The sequence below is a fragment of the Furipterus horrens genome, unplaced genomic scaffold, assembly GCF_987537825.1.
Source record: "Furipterus horrens unplaced genomic scaffold, mFurHor1.1.pri manual_scaffold_13, whole genome shotgun sequence".
Taxonomy (NCBI): domain Eukaryota; kingdom Metazoa; phylum Chordata; class Mammalia; order Chiroptera; family Furipteridae; genus Furipterus; species Furipterus horrens.
In genome coordinates this window covers 34,833,104-34,854,063 of record NW_028327183.1, presented here as the reverse complement: position 1 = coordinate 34,854,063, position 20,960 = coordinate 34,833,104, and the positions used below count along the sequence as shown (strand labels likewise).

Below are 20,960 nucleotides of genomic sequence, written 5' to 3'. Positions count from 1 at the left end.
GAATTGTAAGCACACAGAGACAGAGGCTGGACCCATCTTCACATTCACTGCAGTGCACAGAACACCAGCACCAGCACCACCAATAACAAAAAACCCCACATCTATCAGGAACTGTTCTAAAGACGTCACAAATATTAACTCATTTAACCCTCACTATAACCCCAGTGGGTAGGTACTATTTATTACCTCCCCATTTTCAGACAGGGTCAAATGAGGTAAATAAAGGTTATAACTTGGAGGTTAGTGACTAGTAAATGCCAGAGGCAGGACTGAAACCCAAGCAATCTGGACACAGTCCTTGCTCTTAACCTCTAGGCTACATTCTTTCTCTAAATGTCTCCCATCTACACAGCAGACATTTTTAATTTTATTTTTATTAACTTTTAATTGAAATTAAACACACATACAGAGTGAAAAAATTCATACTACAAGAGTATACAAGAAAAGATAGGTCAGTCTAACAGCCTAGATTTCTGAGGCCTCATCTCAAAGCCAACCACTGTTTCTTTTATATTATTCCAGAAATTTTTGCACTTAGAAACCTATTTCAGGTCTCTTTCTTTCTCTTTCTCTCTCCCCCTCTCTCTTTCTTTCTACCCTCACCTGAGGACATTTTTTTTCATTGCTTTTAGAGAGAGAGGTAGGGAGGGAGGGAGAGAGAGAGAAAGAAACCTTGACTGCTTGTGTTCTCCCATGTAGCCTGACTGGGGATCAAACCTGCAACCTAGGTATGTGTCCTCACTGGGAATCGAACCTGCAATCTTTTGGTCCAGGGGATGACACTCCAACCACTGAGTCACATGGGCCAGGGCTTTCTTCCTTTTTTAAAAAATAGAAATGGGCACACATACATATTGTTCTGCATCTTGCCTTTTTTATTGAATAGTATTACTCTGAGCTTGATGCCTATCTGCACCCAGCTGCTTTATTCAATTTTAAGATGCACATATTTTCACACTTTACTCCAAGATGGTTTCATGAAGTCAAAGGGTCTTGGTGGGCTTGGGATTCATCAGATAATAGGAGTCACAAAAGGCTTTTAAATGTACAAAAGAAATGTGCATGCTGAATCGAGAGAGACCTGACAGGTAATATTCAATATGTCACTTCTCCTATAATAGTAATAGCAAATACCTACATCCCAGAGTTGTTATGAAGACTAAACAAGGTAATACACACAAAGCACTTAGCACAAAACCTGGCTAGCACAGTGAATCTTAGAGAGTAATATCACAACTGAGACATTGTTAGTGCCCAATAAGTTAGTTATTATTTCTTCAAGAGCTGGCCCCGCTTTCCTCTCCAATCTCATTTTCCTCTACTCTTTCATTCATACCTGTCCTCTCTTTACCTTAAAGCTACTGTAGGTCACATACCTCAGGCTTGCTCCCATCTACACTTTTGTACCTGTCATCACCCTAAGTTTTCTCCCCTTACTGTCATGCTGGACTCACTAACTTGTTCTCACAGTATCCAGGTCAAGCACAACCTTCTCTAGGAAAGCCTTTCCTGACAACTGCCACTGGATTCTCTGGATGAGCAGTTTGGGAGCCTATCGGTCATGACTTCCACCTTCTGGTGCTCAGCTTTGTCAGTGAACCCAGGTTCAGCGGGACTGATTCAAGCTACCTAAGCTCAAAGATGACTGATGTATTATCCAGAAGGCCAGTCACTACATTATAAATACTAATGAGACCACTTATTGAGCATTTAACAGGTGCCAAGGCAGAAAGGTGAAGGTGTCACTATTATCCCCATTTTACAGAGGGGGAAACAGAGATTAGCCAGCATCCCCAGGATATGACCAAAGCAACCTGGATGCAAAGGTCTCAATAACTCACAGTCTCTCCTTTGCAGGAAATCTTCATGTGAAGCCACGTTCTACTCAAAGGGTATTAGAGCATGGAAGCAAAGTAAAGTTTCTCTTGGCTAAAGGCATCAAGGGGGATGCACCTATCTGGTAGTGCAGAGGCCCATTGGGGAACTACACCCAGCTCCCCTGCTCAAAGTACCCAGACAGTGCTACAGACACAACACCCAATCTCTTTCTTGGACCCACCACCCCAGTTTCCATAGACACCATCCCAATTCCTTCTTTCTAGAACCGCAATCTTTCTTCTGAGGATACAAAATTAAGTTAAAGCATTCAGGCTACAAAGCATTCCAGTCATGCTTCCCTGGGGTTATAACTGGGTCATTTTGGTTGAAGTTAAAAGTTTTCTCTGAAATTCCCCAAACTACGTTTACAAAATGTCTCTTGGCTTGTATCTTTTCTATAGTTAGCTGCTTTATATAGCATTTATTCTGATTTCATTCTTAAATGATCATTGATTCATTCATTTAACAAAAACATAATTATTCCCAGAACATTATGTTCTAGGCCCTGGAGATAACAGCAGTGAACAAAACAGGCAAGATCTCTAAAACCTGGTTGAGCTTATGTGTCTCCTGCTTCTCTAAACGCAACGCTTTATGGCAATCACTTATTTGGTTTTCCCCCCCAGACTGGGCTTTGCAGCTCTGTATTCCAATCTCCCAGTACAGTAACTGGCCTATACTGCAAAAACTTCATAAATATAAGCTAACTAAATTCAAGACTAAATTCACTGGATTTCATCTTTCTTATCCAGGGCAGAACCAGATTATGTCTAAAGTGCCTGAGCAAAGGTACAAAGTTTAAAACAACTTGTAGGGACAGAAAGCATATGGCAAATACAACCCAAGTCAGGAAGGAAGAAGAGATGTGATATGTCAGCTAACAAGAGCCTGAGTCATGAAAGACAGGCCACCTTGGGAAGCAGTGAAGGGCTCCATCACTTGGAGAAAGTATGGCCTCAGGAACATGTCCAGGGTCAGTTACAGGGAAATAAAGAAATCACTTGCAGCAAAGTCTGACCTGGGGTTACTGAGTGGAGGCAGGATGAGGGCGTGAAGTGCATCTCTACCTAGAAGTCACATAACAAATGAGTGGGAAGGAGCATGTACTGGGGGACAAGGACACAGACACAAAGCTAGGCCTTAGAAAATGCTCCCAGGCACATGCAGGAAGAAGAGAAGCAGCAAAGACAAGTGAAAAAGCACAGGCACAAAGTTAAGAAAATGACCACAAGAGCTCCAAGTCAAGAAGGCCAACCAAGAGGAGGCTCACAACAGCAAGACAGTATGGCTCACCATGCCAAATATTTATGGACAAGGTCAAGGGAAATGAGTAAGCAGCAGCCACTGCATCTATCAATCAGGGAACCATCAAGAGGGCAGTTTCAGTAGAGATGAAGATATCTGAAGCACAACCCTTGACACATTCAGGCTCTCTGTGAATTTGTACTAAGAAAAAATGGCAACCTGTCTTTTCAGTAATTCTAAAATGAAGTAATTTCTTGTTCAAGCTAACATTCCCTGTCTACTAAGAAGGTCATTATCTCCCACTAAGAAAAAGTCACAGGAGGAAAAGGGAGAGAGTGGACATCCAACCCATCTGACGCCCCAGCCTCCTAACTCTCAGATACAATTATTTTCCTACAGACTTGGAAGACTCACTTAGATGTCAGGTTTTCAACAGAATAAACATTTAGTAAAATTTTCAACAGAATCACGTGCAACTTGTTCAAAATTTTTTTAGAAGAAGATGCTTAAAACATGCTGTCTTCCAAAAATCCAGAGATAATTTTAGATCGAAAAATCTAGGCTTGCCAAGGGAATCTGAGAGCTTTTCTATCTTGGTCTCCAATGCTTAACCTACGAACTCGTGTGCAAAAATAGAGGAAGATTAGAATCTCAAATACCAGACTGAAAAGTTGCCACAACAAACCTGAACTCTTCATATGGTTTGTTATCTTGTCAGCAAGAAAGCAAATGAAACAGCAATAAACTAAACCTTTTACTTTAAAAAGGAAAAAAAATCTCGAACATGAAATGTTCCCTGGATTTGAAAAGGAACATGACTTTAAATACTGTAAATAGAATTTAAAGAACAGCATACACAAAATCTAAGTATCAAATGTGTTAAGTAATCCTTTTACAAACACATACTTAGAATTTTAGGTCTAAAATATGATAAAGTGGCAGTTATAACTTTTCAATAAAATTGGGACAACTAACCCATTTGGAAAATATTCCATATCTTAAACCAAAACCAAATTTTAAGTAGATTAAATAGCTAAATGTAAAAACAAAACAACAAAAACAAAAAAACAAAACAAAAAAAACTCCCTGTGAAACGAGAAGTAAACATCAATGGAATTTAAAACTGGCATGAAGAATTTTTTTAAACATGTCAACACTGTGAAAAAAAATAGTATTTTTAAAAAATGAATGTTACCTTTCCCCTCATTTGTAAATTTATCCTATTACCACAATCAGACAAATCCTTTTGGCATAACTGTTTATATTGTAACAAATTGGAAACAATCTAAATGTTCAACTGTAGGTAAGGCTTGGTTAAGTTTTTGATATACAACGGTATACTTATTAAGTCCATAAAAATGGTAATACAGGCCTGTACTTATTGATACCACCAAAACGTTAGCAATGGTATCACTGAGTGATAGGCTGGCGAATGACTGTCTTTTTTAAAAGTATTATCACAACACTTTTTTGTGTGGTCTTTAATGTGAGGAGAGAATGCATTGCTTTTATAATGGAGGTAAGAGGCAGGAACGAGAAATTTCTAAGTTGCCCCCTCCCCAAGCTAAGTGTTTATGTGGCAAATTTTGTAAGGACTATAAACAAAATTCTTATCATGCCAAGCAGGCGTGCTTCTTTCCTTGCTCCGAGCGGAGCAGGAAGACACACCCCTGACCCTGCACTGGCCGCACGCGCGCGAGTCCTTCATCGTCCTCAGCCCCGGTCTTTCAGGGGTCCCCGCGGAACCTCCCGGGGGTGCTGAGCAGCGTCAGAAAACCGTCTTCTTCGGCGGCCCACCGCGGGGACGGTGCTTGCAGCCGGCCGCTCAGCCGCAGGGCGGCGTGAGGGCCACGTCCCCAGCCGGCCCCGGTGGACCCCGGCCTCCCACAGGCCGCTGTCCCTACGCCGACCACTCCGAGGGATTCCGGAGCCGGCCTCCGCGCCGGCCGTGGGAACTCCTCGCCCCGCCCCCGGCCCCGGGTCCTCGGGGTCCCCGCCGCTGGCAGGGCCCAGGCACAAGCCAGGAGGGCCCTTCGGGCTTCCGTCCGCCCGGCCAGCGCCCCCAGAGCCCGGCGTCCTCCACAGCGGACAGACAAGGGGCGGAAGCCTACGGCTCTGAGCCCTGTGGCCCCCAGCAGAGCGGCGCTCCACCGAGTTCGTCCACCTTCCAGACCCGCCCGCAACCCACCGGCCACCGGCCATCCTCTACCCATCTCGCCTGCGCCAGGCAGTGCCCGCTCGCGCCCGCTCCTCACCTGCGACGCGCCCCGGCCTCCAGCGCAGCGCCCGGACCGGCTGTGTACACCGGAAGTGACGTGTCGAGGCCGTCTCCGCCCCCGGAGGACGCCGGTGTGGCTGCAGACCCAGCGGCTCCTAGTAGACCCCACCTTCCGTGAGTCGGGCCGAGGCAGTCCCTAACCTCCTTCCCTAGGGACTGAGGACCTTCATGTGGGACAGCTCGCGCACTGAATGAGGATAGCCAGGCCCAATGTCTTGGCCTCCGGACGGGAGGGGTCAACTGCATCTTCACGGATTTATTATTGAAACTGATTACTGAAATATTGGTCGCTTATTAGATGCCAGGCCCTGACAGGACCTGTAGGGCCGGTTAATGCCCTCACCCTCATGGGTTTATTCTCGGATGGTAGAAACAATAAAATTATCACAAATACGCGTGATGATATATTGCCAGTTGTGACAAGTGGTGGGAGGGGAGAGGGGAAGAGGGAGGGTGAGCGTCCCCTGACCTAGTAAAGGCGGGTGATCAGGAAATTCTTCACCCAGGAAATTAGCAGGAGTTAAGGTCCTAAAGGAAAAAAGGAGAAGGAGAAAAGGAGGGGAAGAAAAGTTGGAGAAACTGGGAGGAAAGGACATTTCTGCAGAAGAAACAACAGGTGTCCTCAAGGGCTTTGTGTTCAAGAAACTAGGGTGGTGCCCTAAATCGTGTGGCTCAGTTGGTTCGGCATCATCCCGCAAAGCAAAAGGTCGCTGGTTTGAATCCCTGTCGGCACATGCCTGGGTTGTGGGTTTGGTCAAGGTGCATATGAGAGGCAACCAATAAATTTCTCTCACACATGGATGTTTCTCTCCTTCTTTCTCCCTCCCTTCTGCTCTCAATCAATCAATCCAGCAATAAATAAATAAACAAGTAAAACTACGGTGGTGAAAGCTTACCTAAGAGCATTAAAAATCAGAGCTTTAAGCAAGGGGTGATTTTACCATACCTGTCGATTTAAAGGGATTACTTTGGCTATATTATGGGAGGCAAGAGTGGATGTAGATTTGTATGCCTATGTTAAGAGCATTATTCATAATATAAAGGTAGAAGCAACCAAGTGTCCACCAATGGACAAATGGATAAAGAGCGGTATATCCACACAGTGGAATATTATTTAGCCTTAAAAAAGGACATTCTGCCTTGGCTGGTGTGGCTCAGTGGATTGAGCGCCAGCCTTCAAAGTAAAGGGTCACCAGTTCAATTCCCAGTCAGGGCACATGGGTGCACGAGAGGCAATCACCACATTGATGTTTCTCTTTCTCCCTCCCTTCCCCTCTCCCTAAAAATAAATATTTTTAAAAATGAAACATTCTTTAATACCAAATATTTTTAATAAAGGACATTCTGACATATGCTACAAAAGAATAAACTGTAAAGACATAAACAAGTGAAAAATCTAGTCACATAAAACAAATATTCTATAATTCCATTTATTTGAGATACATGGAATAGTCAAGTTCACAAAGACAAAGTAGAATGTTAGTTGCCAGGGCAGAGGGGCATAGGGAGTTTGTATTTAATGGGTACAGAGTTTCAGGTAGGAAGATGAAAAAGTTCTGGAGTTGGACGTGTACAGGGAGAGATGATCTGGTTCATCTTGTGAGTTTTTGAATAGGCTGGAGGGGGATCTATACTAGTTGACAATGGGTTTACCTTCAGCTGCAGCAAAGAGTGAGGGAAACTTGGGGACAGAGGTGTGAGGAGAGTGGAAATGGTCTAAAATTTAGCAGAAAGGTAACCTGATAAGAGAAATGCGTTAGAATTTCTAAATTGTACTAAAAATTGATTTCAGGTTGATAACCATTAATTCAGAATAGAACCTTCTTTCTGATTAAATGGCTTGCCCCAGCAACTTTCAGGTAAAAGTGAAGAAGGCGGAGCAAGGATTCACCTGAGGAATCACCAGAGAGAGGGGAAGACTGTTATTGATGTGATGGGCCATGGAACCAAAGCTATGGGAGGTGGGATGTGGGGTGAAAGAGAACAGCGGGGTTGTAGGAAGTGTTCCTAGGTGCTAGTGTCATCTTATGTAGGCTGGGACAGGGACTAGAGATGATGTTGGCTGGCTTCTGAATGGGCCAACTCTGGCTCCTGCAGTCTCAGGACAATCTTGTCTATTTGGAGGTCCTCCTAGCTCCTACTCCAGGCCCCAGAAGCCTCCAGTGTCCATACCTAGAGGCACATGCTAAACACTGGATGGGACTTTAAAGAGGTTCCTTCCCCATGTGGCAGGCTCTGATCCACATGCCCAATCACTGCTGCTCACTTCACTGCAAATGTCACGATTGCAGAGTAACATGCTAGAAACCACTCATGCCTGGCACCACCTAGGCCCCTTCTCTAGACTTCAATCCAGAGCCAGGGGATTCTGGAGACCCATTCAGCCATATGTACAGTTTTTATTTGAGCCCATTATGATGTCAACCATGGGTGGCCTCTTTGAAGCTCTGACCTCTCAAGCTTACCTGAGGACATTCTGTATTGCGGGTATATCATGTCTTCTTTGTGAGCACACCTATAGTTATTTTACCTATTCATTTATCAAACACACATTCATATAGAGGAGGAGGAAAAAATACCCATGTACCCACAATACAGGTTGGAGTTATTTGTCATTTCATGTCAACTCTATTTCAAGCTCTCTTGCACCAGAGTGCCAAGAAAAGAATGGAACCCACAGGGTCTAGAAATGGAGGCTGGGCACTCCTGGAGCCCCCCTCTTCAGGGACAAGTTGTGATCCTCCAGCTCTGCAGAGAGGTCTATGATTGAAGCTTCAACATGCATACAGGGATGAGATGATACCCTAGAGGTCACCAGATCAACACTTCAGTGTACCACTTAGGACACCAAGAAGGGCCAGGCCAAAGAATAGGGTCTTTCCTTGAATTCACTCGGCACCTTGTGTATCTGGTTAGAGGCAGAGTTGGAGCCAGATCTTGTGGAAAGGATGAGAGTCTTGGTGGTCCCTGCCCATGAGAAGAGAGCAGAATAAAGTTTCAAGAGCTCCTCAGAGACAGAAGAGTCCTGCATTAGTGAGATGGGCCAGAGGTGCACCTTGACCTTGGTGTGAGATGTCTTCTCTTACTGAGAAAATAAAAGCAGATTTGCTACAGCTAGCTTTTATGAGGGCTTCACATTCCCAACGTCAGAAGAGCTGCAGAATACAAACATCCTGCCTAGAGGGGCTCATAAGGGATTAGAGAATGATTTTCTTAAGCAAGCAAAGTTCTTACTGTTGGTTTATGCAGTCTTCATGGATGTAAAAGCCAGGGCTTCTAGGCTGGGCTCTTACATGTTAGTCTTTAGTGGGCCTGTCTGAAAGGAGAGCTTTCAGGGAAGGAATTTTTACAGTCAAGTGGAGATGGAAAGGAGCAATGAACTTGAGTTTGGAGAGAATAACTTTTCTACTTTACCTTATTGGTCTCCCTTGGGCAGGGTGCAGAAGCTGCAAGATGGGCTGTGAGCCCCAGAAACAGTAACTCCATTCCAGAATCAACAGGCTTTGGGAGAAAGTCTGGAGAGGGTTGGCCAGACATTCTGCATACAGAGTAGCTGGCTGTCCGCTGAGTATGAAGAAGCTGGGATGAGGCCAGTCCAGTCTAGCTCGGGTGGTATGGCTCAGGCAGGAAAGGGGGTGAGGGCGGTGTGGGTCATGTGCTGAAGAGGAAACTTCTTCCCTGTTCTCCAGATTGCCTCCCTGAGGAAGACACGCCCTACCCATCTCTCTCCCCTGAATGTAACCATTTGAGCATCCTGTTATCCTTTCTCCATTTCACCCTCTATTGGCTGGAAATGGCTGTGCTGTGGCCAAGAGGACCTTGTCAGGCAGAACCATCAGCTTCTGTCTCACACCTCCTTCTAAGATCCCACGTTGTCTTTGATCATTTTGAAGGTTTGGGGCTTGCCAGGGGCCTGGGAGATCCCTGATGGTGGGCTGGACTGCGGGACGTCAGGCCCCTTCTTCTGGAACCAGGACAGGATGCCTGGTATTGCCTTAGGAAACACATAAGATACAGGCAGGAGGAGCTGTTGAGGGACTCCCAGAGGGCTCTCCGGAGCTAGATGAAGCAGAGGTATCTTGATGCACAGGGAGCTGTTGGATGGACTAGGGACCACCTTGGAGGCTACAGCCACCACTTATCTGCTATGAAGGTCTACACAGTGGAGAGGGATATTTTCCAGGCCCCCTAGACTGTCGGGGGTCCAAGGGATTATGACCAGAAAAGGAAAGAAAGGTGTGCTGGGGAGGAAACCAGACAAAGTTCTTGTGTTGGGGCCTGTGACCTTGAGGTCAAGCTACCTTGAAAGCCAGGGCAGCTCCAGTCTATTTCACAGCCAACAGAGCCAAATCCTGCACTCCTCAGGTTCAAGTATGTGGATGTGGCCACAGGCACCACCCTAGCTCAGAGTGTCTATACTGTGGTCTTGGTCCAGCAAGACGTGTCTCCCAAGAATTGTGAAAGGATAGCTTGCAGAGTAAATTTTGTCAAGAGTTAAGACTTAAACACTTGTTGGAGTTCTGAACAATTAAATTCATGATCAATCCCTCAGATTTGCAAACCCTCCAGGGGCCAAAATTAAGGGGCATGAGAAATCATCTCAAGTCATCTGGTTGAAGAAATTAGAACCCTGTCCTCTTTCCTGAATGTGGGCCAACTCTCCTTTTGGTTATCAAAATGTAATGACTCCAACACCTTGTCACGGGAACAAGAGGGGATTTTTTAGCCCTAACAACAACAAAAAAGCACTGTGGCCGTCCTTGGCTGCAGTCCTGATGCCTGCGAATGACTTACAGACTGCTACCCTGCTACTTGCCTGCTCCCTCTGGGTACAGTGGAAAGGAGGGCCTCAGGGGCTGGGTCTTCATTTCTTCAACACATAGTGCCAGAGTCCTCCAACCCAACAACTCTCAAGTTGCTATATGGCTCCAATCAGAGGTTTTTACATGTATTTGCCCCTAGTTATAGTTAGCATCCCAACTGGGTCTTCAATTACTAGCAAGCAGGAAGAGTAAAAGCTGCCACAAGCTGAGTTTCTAGTGGCATTGGTTGATGATGTGCAACCTTGGGGACTGGTCAGAGCCTGGACTCCCTCCAAAGAGATCTGTGATACTCAACTCATGTTTGATGTAGGTTTCGGATGGCAGAACCACACACAATAGACTCCCCCTTCATAAAACAGCTGGCTGCCTCCCATGTGGAATTCAGGGAACCGTGTGTTCCAGCTAGGTCAGAGAGCAGTGTGTGAGTGAGTGGTGAATGGTGAAAGGAGTTTCTCCCCTGACTCACTACACTAAGAAAGATGGGCTCAGGGCCCAGACCTCTAGCCTTCTCATTGCCCTCCAATGTTGTGCCTAAACTTAAACCTAACCCTCAGAGCTGCCAAATACTCATACCTTCCATGTAGGGGCAAAGCTCGGCAGAACTAAATAACATTTTAAAGCCAGGTTACTAGAAATAAACTAAAATTTGGCTTTTAACCAACAATGGTTTCACTACCATGAAACATTGCTGTTAAAGTGCAAAATAATGAACCATGATCACTATACTGTGCAACACTATCCAATTCTAAAAATGAGAATAGGAAGCAGAGAAAACTAAAAGCCACCTTTGACTTGCCTTAGCTCTGAGCTTCCTACCAGCCAACACTTACAAGAATCACCAAGGAGGGGACTTTCGGCCAACATGGAGGTCTAGAAGGACACGCTGCATCTCCCTCCACAACTAAGAAGGAATACAACTACCTCAAAACTAGAGACAATCAGAAGTTCCAGAAAATTGAGCTGCATGGAAGTCCAATAAAGATATAAATAAGAAATACTCATCCAGACAGGTAGGAGAGGCGGAGTCAGGGCGGAGAGGACGCGGGGTGGTGGTGGCAGCAGCGGCGGCAGCAGCAGCCAGTTGAAAGTGCAGTCAAACATTTATAAAAGTCAAGAGAGACACCTGGGGAGTGCTCCCAGCACCAGACCAGACCACGCAGCTCACTGTCACAGCGCTGGGGAAAATAAAGCCTCATTGCTTCTGACTGTGCAAACCAGTGCGGGTTGGGGCAGAGGCAGAAACTGCTGGTCTCTCAGCAGAGTCTGCTTGTTTAAGGGCCCCCATGGTCCTAGAACGTCTGAAAACACACCCACTCTGGGAACAATTGCCAGGGAAACAGGTAGAGAGGCGCCAGTCCCATACAGAAGTGGGAGAAGTGCCTGGAAAAGGGGCGAGTGCTAAACAAGTGGCATTGTTCCCTCTGACTCCTCACCCCCACACAGCACAACAATGTGGTGAAATGGGTTGCCCTGTTCTGAGGAATACCTAAGGCTCTGCACCTTACAACGTAACAAGTGGGACAGCTCTACCTAAGACACAGAGGCAAACAAACACAGGAGCCTGTTAAGATGAAGAGACAGAGAAGTATGGCCCAAAAGAGGGAACAAATCAAGGTTCCAGTGGGAGAACTGAGTGACGAGGAGATAACCAACCTAACATACGAAGAGTTCAAAACACTGGTGATAAAGATGCCCACAGACTTGACAGATATGCTTAACTATGGCAGACACATAAGGGAAGAAGTGAAGGCTATGCTAAATAAAACTAAGGAAAATCCACACAAAACCAATCGTGAAGGGAAAGACACTAGGGTTCAAATCAATGATTTGGGATATAAGGAAGAAGAAAAACAGTCAATCGGAACAGAATGAGGAGACAAGAATTGAAAAAAATGAGGAGAAGCTTAGGAACCTCTGGAACAACTTTAAACGTGCCAATATCCGAAACACAGGGGTGCCAGAAGGAGAAGAGGAAGAGCAAGAAATCGAAAGCTTATGTGAAAAAATAATGAAGGAAAACTTCCCAATTTTGGTGAAGGGAATAGACGTACAAGTCCAGGAAGCACAGAGTCCCAAACAAGCTAGAGCCAAGGAGGACTACACCAAGACACAGCATAATTAAAATCCAAAGGTTAAAGATAAGGAGAGAATCTTAAAAGCATCAAGAGAAAAGAAGAGAGTTACCTACAAAGGGGTGCCTATAAGACTATCAGCTGATTTCTCAAAAGAAACTTTACAGGCAAGAAGGGACTGGCAAAAAGTAGTCAATGTGATGAAAAGCAAGGACCTACAACCAAGGCTACTCTACCCAGCAAAGCTATCATTTAGAATGGAAGGGCAGAGAAAGTGCTTCCCAGACAAGGTAAAGCTAAAGGAGTTCATCATTACCAACCCATTATTATAAGAAATGTTAAAGGGACTTATTTAAGAAAAAGAAAATCAAAACTATGAACACTAAAATGACAAAAAACCCACAACCATCAACAAGTGAATCTAAAAAATAAAAACAAAAACAAACTAAGCAAACCAGACCAGGAACAGAATCATAAGTATGGAGATCATTTGGAGGGTTATCAGCTGGGAGGGGGGTGGGGGAGAAATGGGGAAATGGTGCAGGGACTAAGCATAATTGGTTGGTAATTAAAAAAAGACAGGAAAGTTAAGAATAATATAGGAAATGGTGAAGCCAAAGAACTTATATGCATGAGTCATGGACATGAACTAAAGGGGGTGGGATTGCTGGAGGGAAGTGGGGTACTGGCAAGAGGGGAGCAAAGGGAAAGAAATTAGGACAACTGTAATAACATAATAAAATATACTAAACAACAACAACAACAACAACAACAACAACAACAAAAACACACCAGGAAGACTAGATTTACTGACAGGGAGCCAGGTGGCCTTAAAAATATATGGAGAAACTCTGAATGTAAAACATCACCTCCCCCTGGTGGCACTGTTCTGTGACCTGGGGTGGGAGAGAACACTGTTCCAGTGTGGCCAGGCACCTCAGATGTTTGGGGAGGCAGAAATAAAGTTGAGTACTTGCTCCAGGAAAAAAAAATTAAAAAAAAAATCACCTCACATAAAGCCTATCAGCTCAGTAAGAAGATATGAGATTACTTCTCAAAAATCCTGTGATCTCATAAAATTAGCAAGTCAAGCTGTTTGTGTCTGCACAGGCACAGTCACAGGCAGGTCCAGGAGAACAAGTCCCAAAACTGTCACAGAACGGGCCTCTGGCTTGGAGGTGTTTTTAACATTATATTTTTTCAATTACGGTTTACATTTAATATTATTTTCTATTAGTTTTAGGTGCACAGCATAGTGGTTGGACAATCATATATTTTACAAATTGCCCCCCCACTCCGATATTTCTAGTACCCACCTGGTACCATACATTGTGATTACAATATTATTTTATATTTCCTCTGCTTTCATTTACATCCCCATGACTATTTTGTAACTACCAATCTGTACTTCTCAATCCCTTCACCTTTTTTCACCCAGTCCCTCAACCCCAATCTCCTCTGTTCTCTGTAGTTTGGGGGGCTCTTTAAGTTGTTCGAAAACAGACCTCATGAGACTCCTCCTTCAGTAAGTCTTCTCTGAAATCCCCAGCTCTATACTTTCCCAGTCATAGTAGGTCTCTCACAAAAATATTTTGCCCCTTCTGGACTGTGAGCTTGGATGATAACGATCCCATACTCAACTCTATCTCCAGCACCTGGTGTTGCATATAGCTAACAGCAAGCATTCACTAAGTGACTTTCTGAGCACCTACTATGCGCAAGGCACTGTGCCAGGTACTAGGGATTAAGCAATGGATAAGACAAAAGTGATCCTTAAACTCACTTGGTGGGGCACAGATTTAAACAAATAATAATTTTTAAAAAGATAATTGTAACATAAACATGCAAGCACAATTAGGACATGTTTAGTGAAGAAGTAACAGTGCTAGACTCCTGTAAGAACTCACAGCATTCTGGAAGGCATCCCTGAAAAGGGAATGATTAAATTAACATTTGTAGAATGAGCAGCAGTTATGTAGTTGGGAAGGAGACCTGTGGGTGAAACTGCTTGTGCAAAAGCCCTGAAGCAAGAAGGGAGTTGGCTCACTTTAGGCAGTGAGGGAGGCCAGGGAGAGCTCCTTGGAGAATAGATCTTACAAGGCAGGATGGGAAGGATGAAACTCCTTTTGTAAGAGAAACAAAATCACTGAAGACTCTGATGTAAATATTTGTGTTTTTATAGAACTGAAGTCAGGAGGCAGAAGCACAGGGAGTTAGCAAGGCAGAGGGGCAGAGCAATGGAGAGAATCAAGGCCCCGCCTCCATGTATCTTTTATATTGACATTTAATTTGCATACACAAATTTTATGTATACAGTTGAAATGTTATGTATACATACATACTATACCCACCATCCCAATAAAGATAGAAAATACTTTAGCAGACCCTCCTCCCCTGAAGATGATTACTATTTCATCTCTATTGCCATAGGTTAGTTTTGCCAGTGTGTTTCATGTAAATGGAATCATACAGTATGTACTTTTTTGGGGGTCTGGCTTCTTCCAGTCATCATGTCTGAGATTCACTTATGTTGTGTGGAACAAGCTCCTTCCCTCCTCACTGGTGTTCCACTGATAAATATACCAGTATTGATTCATTCTACTGTTATTGGACATTCAAATTATTTCCAAGTTTGGGCTATTATGACTACTATGAACGTTTTTGTACAAGTCTTTTGGTGGACATAAGCCAATCACTTCTATTGGACATATACCCAACAAGGAAACTGCTGGGTCATAAATGTATTTAGCTTTAGTAGATATTGCCCATTAGTTTCCCAAAGTAACTGTACCTATCTACACTCCCACCATTAAAGTAAGTCCCAGCTCTGCCCTGGCCAAATGGCTCAGTTGGTTAGAGAACCATCCTCATTCACCAAGGTGGTAGGTTTGGTTCCATGTCAGGGCACATTCAAGAATCAACTAATGGGTTCTGCATCAGGGGACTCTCGCGGTTCTGAGCGCCTGGCCCAGCTTCTTTCAAAATGTCTACTGTTCATGAAATTCTGTGCAAGCTCAGCTTGGAGGGTGATCACTCGACACCCCCAAATGCATACGGGTCAGTCAAAGCCTACACCAACTTTGATGCTGAGCGGGATGCTTTGAACATCGAAACAGCCATCAAGACCAAAGGTGTGGATGAGGTCACCATCGTCAACATTCTGACCAACCGCAGCAATGAGCAGAGGCAGGATATCGCCTTCACCTACCAGAGAAGGACCAAAAAGGATCTTGCGTCAGCACTGAAGTCAGCCTTGTCCGGCCACCTGGAGACAGTGATTCTGGGCCTGTTGAAAATACCTGCTCGGTATGACGCTAGCGAACTGAAGGCCTCCATGAAGGGGCTGGGGACTGATGAGGACTCTCTCATCGAGATCATCTGCTCCAGGACCAACCAGGAGCTGCAGGAAATTAACAGAGTCTACAAGGAGATGTACAAGACTGACCTGGAGAAGGACATTATTCCTGACACATCTGGTGACTTCCGCAAGCTGATGGTTGCCCTTGCAAAGGGTAGAAGAGCAGAAGATGGCTCTGTCATTGACTATGAGCTGATTGACCAAGATGCCCGGGATCTCTATGATGCTGGAGTGAAGAGGAAAGGAACTGATGTTCCCAAGTGGATCAGCATCATGACTGAGCGGAGCGTGTGTCACCTCCAGAAAGTATTTGAAAGGTACAAGAGCTATAGCCCTTATGACATGCTGGAGAGCATCAAGAAGGAAGTCAAGGGAGACCTGGAAAATGCTTTCCTGAACCTGGTCCAGTGCATCCAGAACAAGCCTCTGTATTTTGCTGACCGACTGTATGACTCCATGAAGGGCAAGGGGACACGCGACAAGGTCTTGATCAGAATCATGATCTCCCGCAGTGAAGTGGACATGTTGAAAATCAGGTCTGAATTCAAGAAAAAGTACGGCAAGTCCCTGTACTATTACATCCAGCAAGACACGAAGGGTGACTACCAGAAAGCGCTGCTATACCTGTGTGGTGGGGATGACTGAGGCCAAGGCGGCTCAAGCGTCCAGGAGAGGTGCTCCTGTGCTTCCAGCTAATGATTCTAGAAAATCACCTTGCAACTAATAGCCACCTTTGCCCATCCCCGTGAGGAAGGTGTCAGCATTGCCCCTGCCCTGACCTTATTTCAGTTGCCCAAGTGTTGCCTGGCTTTCCCGTCTAGTCTCTCCTTTTAGCCAAAGAAATGAACATTCCAAGGAATTGGAAGTGAGATCTATGATGTGAAACACTTTGCCTCTTGTGTACTGTGTCGTAAACAAATTAATAAACTAAATTTTTACTTTAGAACCAATAAAAATAAAAAAAAATCAACTAATGAATGTATAAATAAGTGGAACAACAAATCAATATTAAGTCCCAGTTCTTCCACTTCCTCAGCAACACTTGACACTATGGTCTTGTTTCAGTCATTGCTCTCGGGGTAGAATGGTATCTTTGTGCTTTTAATTTGTATTTCTTTGATGACAAAATGTCAAGAACTTTTCATGTTTATTATACTCGAATATCTTCCTCTATTATGTTAAAGGTTTTTAAAAATTGTTCTTTTTCTTGAAAAAACTGATTTTTATTTTCTATATATTCTGAATTATGAGCTCGTTTTCTCCCAGGTTGTGGCTCATTTTCACTCTCTTGATGTCTATCTTTCTGCCTATCTAATCTATCTATAGAGGGGAAGGGAAGAGAGGAAAATATCCATTGGTTGCCACTTGCACAACCTCAACTGGGTCCCTATCCTGCAACCCAGGAATGTGCTCTGATTGGGAATCAAACCAGCAACCTTTTGGTTTGTGGGACGATGCCCAACTCACTGAGCCATGGTCAGGGCTTTTGATGTATGTTGATCAACAAATTTTTAGTCTTAATGAAGTCTAGTTTATCAGTATTTTCTTTTGTCTTTCATTGTTATCACTTCTTGTGTCCTCTTTGTCTAGTCCAAGTTTCTGAAGACATGCTTTTACTCAGAAATGTTTTGTAGTTTTCAGTGTAGATGTCTTGCATATCTTTCATTAGATTGCTAGGTATTTCGATTTTTGGCAGGGTACTATTATAAATGGTATTTTAACTTTTCATTTTCCAATTATTTTGCTTGTACATAGAAATGTGATTTTCTTATATGTTGATAGTTCACTTATTAATTGTAGTAGTTTGTAGATTTCACACCAGTCTCAAGAGGAAAGAGTAATATTTCACCATTATACATGTTGGCTGTACATGTTGGGGGTAAATATCCTTTACTAAATTAGGGAAATTTTCATCTATACCTACTTTGCTGTTTTTTTAATCTTTGTTTTTGAAAGGCTGAAGACTGTGTGCACAACCAGTTTGTTCATTTGATGTTGGTGGCATGGGTAAATCAACTGTGACAAGATGTCAGCCTCCTCCAGGAGACACCCTGGCGATCATGCCAACAATTGTTGGCATACTGCCAGGCTTTCCACAAGTCTCTGTGCGCTTGTCATTACCAGGTCATCTGGCTGTGGCAGACATTACTTGTGCTAATATTTGGTCGTATACTTCCTAACTCCTTTAGAAAGAAGGTAAATTCAAGTTGGCATAATGCAAAAATGAACGTGTCTGACAGCTCCTTTCCACTTCTGGAAAAAGGCAGCTATGTTCTGACAGTCCCATCTCACTTCAATAGAAATCCGAAGTCTCCAGAATTTCCAGATTTAAACCAAGTAGTAGCTGGAAGAGAAAAGCTGGCCCAGACACTAGGTATACTTTGAGCAGAAGTAATGACCTAAGATGAAAACCGCGGAGTCTGGAATGGAGACACAGGGAGGCATCTGATTCAGAGATACATCCAGGGAGAGGTTATACTAAGTATGGGTTGGCCTGGCATTTCTTGATTTATTAAGAAGCCCTTTTAAACACTTGCAGGTAATAGTGTGGGGTTCTGATCATTCATACCTAGAGAGAAGCCCAGCACCAGATTATGGGCAGCTCTGAGGCCAGGTCAAAAGCAGAGCCGGATCTCTAGCCTGTCCAGAGCAGTGGCAGTGCTGAGCAAGTAGCAGCTAGTCACAGAACCAGAGGTGTGCAGCTGCCCTGCTAGCTCACAGCCCTGTGACTTATTTTTAGATCTGTGACTCAAAGGCCTAGACCAGGGCTGAGGTCTTGGGGAGAGAAGAGGCCCTGTTCAGGGGCTGGCTTTTTTGAGTACAGGTCTTGCTTTTTGACATTATGATCACATCCATATCAGACCACAGTTGCAGTGATACAACTTCCAGTAGGACACTATCTCTTGAGGCCTCCATATTAGATGTCTTCTTTAAGACATGTGATATAATTTGACGTATTTGTGTTCCCAAAGGTTCATTCTAGCTACTACTGCATAGGAAACGATTTGGAGGAGTGCAGTATAGATAGAGGGTGACCAATGAAGAGGTAGTAGTACAGGCAAGAATTGAAGGTGCTTCACACTAGAAGCAAACAGATAGCTGCTTTAAGATGGTAAACAACTACAAATGTTTACCTTTTTAAAAGGCTACATTAAAATGTCAATAAATGAGAAAAATGATATTTATAATATAAATAAAATTGGGCAGGGAGGAATCTGTGAAGTAACTTCCAACAAATTTCTAGACCGATAAGAGTAGATGGCAGAACGGTGGTCCAGGGCAGAGCAGAGGGTGCTGCCACCTGCAACAGGCCTGCAGTGCTAGTGTGCAGGAGCCACTTGCCTGGAACTCGGAAGTGCTTCAGTCTGCAGCAGATATGAGAGAGGGCAAGAGTTGAGGAGGAGGCTTGAAAACAGGAAAACTAATGTTAAAGATCTGTCTGCACAAGCAATGAACAATCCTGTTTCTCACTGCTGCAATTAGAATGACCTATAATTAGGCAACACACTCCTGGGAAACACAAACAAGTAAAAGGAAGACTCTTCTCTGCAGGTATCAGTGAGATCTGGAAATACTGGCACCTTTAAACAAAGCCCTCTGGAGTTTAGAGATCTCAAGGATAAAGATTATTACCTTAAAGCAAACCCTGCCAATGACAAATCCTGGCCACATACAGAGCTCTAAGGCAACTAACTATTTTGCCCAAGATAGTTAGGAGACCAAGATTAACCACCAGAAAATGAGGATAAAACTAAGTAAGACACAAAAGATGGACCCAACAGCTCTTATATTTGAGTAAAAGGACATGGTGGATGGTATCAAAGAAATTACCTATGAAATAATAAAAGAATGAGCTAAAGACACAGATCTTCAAATCAAAGGGTCTATGAACTACCCAGCATGACACTGGGATAAAATAAAGACCCATACCCAAAGAAATCAGAATAAAAAATTTTAACACAAAAGACAGTGCTAAGGTGAGAGAGAGAGGGAGAGAGAGAGAGAGAGAGAGAGAGAGAGAGAGAGAGAGAGAGAGAGAGAGAGAGAGAAAGAGAGTGACCCATCATCTTTAAAGAATTAAACTGGCATTGATTTTAGCACCACTGTATGTTAGATGAAGGATAAGCAATTAAGAATACTTTTTATATTTTTAAAGGGTTGTTAACTAAAAGGGAGAGGAAGATGTAACAGAAACCTTACTATCTGGCCCTTAGAACTAAGGAAGGGGTCTAGAAACAAGGGAATGGAAAATATGGCATCCAGGCAACTATGACTCTTAAGAGCAATGAAGAGAAATCCCAGGATACTAACTTTGCTGAAGATTTTGAAAGCAACATGTTTGACTTTTAGCAGGATGGCAGAAGGTTATAGGATAACTAGGGAATAAAGGAGGCTTCACAGACTAAATAAAATAAATAGCATGGTTGAGGGTTAGTAAATCTTTATTATATGATAAAGGAAACAAATACAAGCAAAAAAGAACATTCAGAAACTCCAGGAAAAACAAACAAAAAACTGTAGAGAAAATAATGGTCCAAGAAAAAATTGTCTAAATTAGATTAAGAAAACCGGTGAACTGAAGAAAAATGAAATACCTTCCAAGTAATAGAGAATATGAAAGATAGAGATGTGAAAGAGAGTCAGAGAGAGGAGGAGGAGGGGGAGGAGGAGAGGGGGAGGAAGAAAACACATGAGAAAGCATGTGTTAAGAGCCAATCAGAAATTCTAGGGAAAAATCTTGTAAATAAAACCAAAATCAAGATAAAAATACATACAAAATTCAGGAGAGCAGTTTCCTTTTGGGTGAGGCAGAAACAGAATACAGGAGCTGTAATGCATAGATGCAGGTTGTTGGAAACACTATAGTTTTTGGGTTAAGTGACAGGTTCACAGTTACTCATCATATTATGGGCCACATATTCTGGTGCATATATTAAAAGTACAAAAGGAAAAATATAAAGAAAAACAATTTAAAAATTGGACAAGATCCAATTACAAAACAAATTAAAATGTGTAGATGATTTTGAACCTAAGACAATCCATTTAATTTGGATCATAGTATATATTTTTTAAAGGTATAGTATTTATGATTAGAACTGTAGGGAAGGCATACCCTTTGGTTCTGTGCTGAAGAATTCTTATGAAATCATAGCAGAATACTGTTTATTAGTTTTCTGCTTTTAAAATCAACCATGTAAATAAGGCAATTTTTAATGGCAGGAAGAATAACATTTTGTAAGAAAGGAAATATAGGTGGGGTTTATACTACTTGGGTCATTCATAATGATGTTTACTTAGCTGTAATA

General features: G+C 43.3%; 1 protein-coding gene and 1 pseudogene across 2 annotated transcripts in view; one reads left to right on the top strand and one right to left on the bottom strand.

The window, feature by feature from the left end:
- GARRE1 (granule associated Rac and RHOG effector 1) overlaps positions 1 to 5,423 on the bottom strand; it is a 77,629-nt gene extending 72,206 nt beyond the window's left edge. For both annotated transcript variants that reach the window (XM_090259910.1, XM_090259912.1), the window contains exon 1: positions 5,379 to 5,423. The gene's annotated coding sequence lies outside the window, so the exon portion shown is untranslated. The remainder of the gene's footprint in view (positions 1 to 5,378) is intronic.
- A 9,837-nt stretch (positions 5,424 to 15,260) lies between these two features.
- Positions 15,261 to 16,530, top strand: LOC149994464 (annexin A2 pseudogene; annotated as a pseudogene).
- Positions 16,531 to 20,960: the final 4,430 nt, after the last annotated feature.